Genomic DNA, 4447 nt, shown 5'->3' with positions numbered 1-4447 from the left:
AAAAAAAAAAAAAAAAAAAAAAAAAAAAAAAAAAAAAAGATTGCTGTCTTGTAATTAATCCTTTCTAAAGAGAGAAAGGGGAAAGTCCTAGAGATTCAGTGTGACTCACCCTCCAGCTGAAAACCACTGCTGGTTCTGGAAAAGGATCATTTACCATTTCCTTATAACCATTCAAGTGCAGGCCAGGAAGGAAGGCATTTCCGGACCCAAATCCAGGGGAGGGGGGGAAGCAGGGGAAGGCTCAGGGTCAAAGCCCTTCTGCCCTGACGGGTTTTGGGAACATGGCATCCTCAAATGATTGTCTTTGCGGATCTGAGGGTCTTGTGGGACAGTGATGGCCCAGGCCACGCAAAATGACGGATCAAGGGAGACCGGGACCCCACTGGGCAGGGACACCCCAAATCTGTGACTTTAGCAGAGAAGCAGCATTACCCTGCTGCCATGAAGGTCATGAGGCTCTACCTTTCAGGGACCCTTTCTGAAAGCACTGGGAGGGGCTCAACCTTGATAAAGCGTTCCTCAAATTGCACCATGATCATAAACACTTTAGACATTCCCGTAGCAAGCTGTAGGATTGAAAGTCAAGTTCTTGGGGCTCCTGGCTGGCTCAGTAGGAAGAGTGTGCCACTCTTGATCTCAGGGTCATGATTCTGAGCCCCACGTTGGGTGTAGAGGTTACAAAAATCAATATATAGAAACCTAATACACACACACACACACACACACACATATATAGATATATATATATACACCACACACACACACACATATATAGATATATAGATATATATATACACCACACACACACACACACACACACACACATATAGATACATATATACACCAGAGAGGTATCGCAAACGACTGATGAAAGGAGTCTCTAATGCTTGTGAGATATCTTATTTTTGGATTTTGAGCATTTTTGCTTTTGCAATTTGACATGGTGCATTTTTTTTTTTTTTTAAATCATATGTGGGGGCGCATGGATGGCTCAGTAGGTTGGGCCTCTGGCTTCGGCTCAGGTCATGATCTCATGGTTCATGGGTTTGAGACCTGCATGGTAAATCTGCTGACAGCATGGAGCCTACTTAGGATCCTCTGCCCCCTTCTCTCTCTGCCCCTCCCCAACGCACCCCTCCCCCTGACTTCGGCTCAGGTCTCGATCTCACAGTTCAGCAGTTCGAGCCCCGAACAGGCTCTGTGCCGACAGCTGTCGGTCTGACCAATCTCAAGCTGCGATGACCAAAAAGACAAGAAACGACAAGTGTTGACAAGGATGTGGAAAAGAGAGAACTGTTGTGCACTGTTGGTGGGAAGGAATGTGAATTGGTGCAGCCACTCTGAAACACAGTCCAGAGGTTCCTCAAGAAATTAAAACCAGAAATACCACATGATCCGGCAATGGACTTCTGGTCCATATCTGAAGGAAATGAAAGCACTCACTCAGAAACATATGTGCACCTGTGTGTTCACTGCAGCAGCATTTACAATAGCAAAGATCCGGGGACTCCTGGGTGGCTCTGTCGGTTCAGCGTCCGACTTCGGCTCAGGTCGTGATCTCCCGGTTTGGGAGTTCGGACCCCTTCGTTGGGCTCTGAGCTGACAGCCCAGAGCCTGGAGCCTGCTTTGGATTCTGTGTCTGCCTCTCTCTCTCTGCTCCTCCCCTGCTCATGCTCTGTCTCTCAGAAAGAAATAAACGTTAAAAAAAATTTTTTTTAAGGGTGCCTTGGTGGCTTAGTCATTAAGCATCTGATTTCGGCTCAGGTCATGATCTCACGGTTTGTGAGTTCAAGTCCCACATCAGGTGAGCATGAGCCCCGCTTCTTTCTCTCTCTCTCTCCCTCCACCCACTCTCTCTCTGTCCCTGGTGGGATTCTCTCTCTCTTCTCCTCTCCTCTGTCTCTTCCCCTTGCTTTTGTGCCCTGTCTCTCTCAAAAAAATAAAATAAAAATAATATCTTTAAAAAATATTTTTAAATGTGTAAGTAAATTGAAAAATATGTCATGTTAATGGGTTTAAAATAATACTGTATAAAAGTCAAGTCCACCTAAATTCATATGCAGAATCAGAGCCATATATCAACCAATCCCCCGGGGTGATTTTTGAAGAACTTGATATTTTCATTATAAAATTTATATTGGAGTAGGGATCTGTGGCTGACTGAATCAGTAGAGCATGGGACTCTTGATGTCGGGGTTGTGAGTCTGAGCCCCACATTGAGTGCAGAGAATACTTAAAAATGAAAATATCTTTAGGGGCACTGGGTGGCTGAGTCACTTAAGCGTTGACTCATGATTTGGCTCAGGTCATGATCTCGCAGTTCCTGGCTTCAAACCCCACATCGGGCTCTGAGTTGACAGTGTGGAGACTGCCTGGGATCCTCTCTCTCTCTCTCTCTCTCTCTCTGCCCCTCCCCTGGGTGCACTCGCTCTCTGTCTCTCAAAATAAATAAACATTTGAAAAAATAAAGTCAAGTCCTGAGACCTAAGTCACAGTTCTTACTAAGACTCATGAAAAAACATGCATCTGCACACACCAGGGGGGGGGCTAAAGTTGAAAAGCCTGGTTTTATCCAGTGTTGGACAGAATGCAGGGGACCCAGACCTCTTCAGACCCTGCTGGTGAGAATGTCAATGAGCACGGTCACTTTGCAAAACTGCCTGACAGGACGGCGGGTCCCCTTAGTCCACAGTTTCACTTTGTGCGGTTTCAGTTCCCCTGAGGTCAGCTGCGGTCTGGATGCTTTTTCCTTAGGACAACCAGAAGGTCAATGGCAGCCTAGCGCTACATCACAAGCCTACCTCATTCCCCCCCCCTTCGTCTCAGAAAGTAGCGCTTGATCATCTGCATCGTCGCATTCAGAAGAAGGGTGAGGACAGCACAAGTGGAAATTCTGAGAGAGAGACTGAGAGATCACATTCACATACGTTATAGGACAGTATATTGTTACCACGGTTATGCTTTGTTGTTACTTCAGCCGGTTCATATCTCACTGCGCTTCGTATGTAACTTTATGATAGGTTTGCAGAGAGAGAAGAAACATAATATATATAGGATTGTTGGTTCAGGCATCCCCTGGGGGTCTTGGAACATACGCCTGACACAAAACACCCTTGGGTTGAGTGCTGGGGATGCGGGGAAGAAGCTTTTGTTCTCACGCTGCGGGAAAGGACATCAGCTTGCCTGTGACAATCACGCATCACCCTCAGGAAGCCTCCCACGTATCATGCTGGGTTGGCAGCTTTGGGTTCTCTGCAGTGAGTAAGTGTGAGAGATCCGGTCACCTTCTGTGGATGTTAAATCTGAGAAGGATGAGGGGCGCCTGGGTGGCTCAGTCAGTTGAGCATCCAACTCCTGATTTTGGCTCAAGTCGCGATCCCAGTGTCTCCGGATTGAGCCCCGCATTGGGCTCCGCGCCGATCGTGGAGCCTGCCTAAGATTCTCTCTGGGCGCCTGGGTGGCTTGGGCACGTAAGCGTCCGACTCTGGCTCAGGTCATGGTCTCACGGTTTGTAAGTTCGAGCCCCACGCCGGGCTCTCTGTTCTCAGTGCAGAGCCTCCTTCGTGTGCTCTATCTCCGTCTCTCTGCCCCTTCCCTGTGCTCTCTCTCTCTCTCAAAAATAAACATTAAAAAAGAAAAAGAGTCTCTGTCTCTCTCTCCTGCCCTCTCCCACTCTCTCTCTAAAATTAGAAAAAAAAATTTTTTTTAATAAAAAAGTCTGAGCAGGGTGCGGGATTTGCTGTGCTGGTTTGCACCATAAAACCGAAATCTGCCGCTGTAGCATAAAACTGAGATAAGACAGTCAGGTGTAGCACAACTTGCCAACATTTCAGTGAGACACAGGCCCTGGGAACGGAGTGGTAACCCCCGTGCCTGAGCGTATGGCGCGTGCGGCCGGGCGAGGTAGGGGGAAGCGATTCTCAAGGGCTCCAACCACCACAGCTGTGCACCACGGGCAAGAAGAGAGAAAACCCAGGGGGCTGTGCCTGCTTTCTCGTCTGGCTTCCACTGGGCGGCATTATCCGTCTCCTGTTCCCATTCTGTCTGGTTTATAGAACGGTTTCGTTTGGGTACGGAAGACAGAACACAAAAACGAGCATTTTGGCCATCTTGACCCTTTTGTAAAGTTATTTATTTTTGAGGTGGGGGAGGGGCAGAGACAGAGAGGGAGAGAGAGAACCCCAAGCAGGGTCCCCAGTCCATGCAGAGCCCAACACGGGACTCAGTCCCACAGCCTCCAGATCATGACCCGAAGCGAAGTCAAGAGACGCTTAACCGACGGAACCACCCAGGCGCCCCTGGACCATTTTATTTTATTTTTTAAATTTTTAACATTTATTTTTGAGACAGAGAGAGACAGAGCATGAATGGGGGAGGGTCAGAGAGAGGGAGACACAGAGTCTGAAACAGGCTCCAGGCTCTGAGCTGTCAGCACAGAGCCCGACGC

Source organism: Panthera uncia, unplaced genomic scaffold (assembly GCF_023721935.1).
Source record: "Panthera uncia isolate 11264 unplaced genomic scaffold, Puncia_PCG_1.0 HiC_scaffold_1958, whole genome shotgun sequence".
In the NCBI taxonomy this organism is placed as follows: domain Eukaryota; kingdom Metazoa; phylum Chordata; class Mammalia; order Carnivora; family Felidae; genus Panthera; species Panthera uncia.
Note: the sequence above shows the minus strand (reverse complement) of the source record.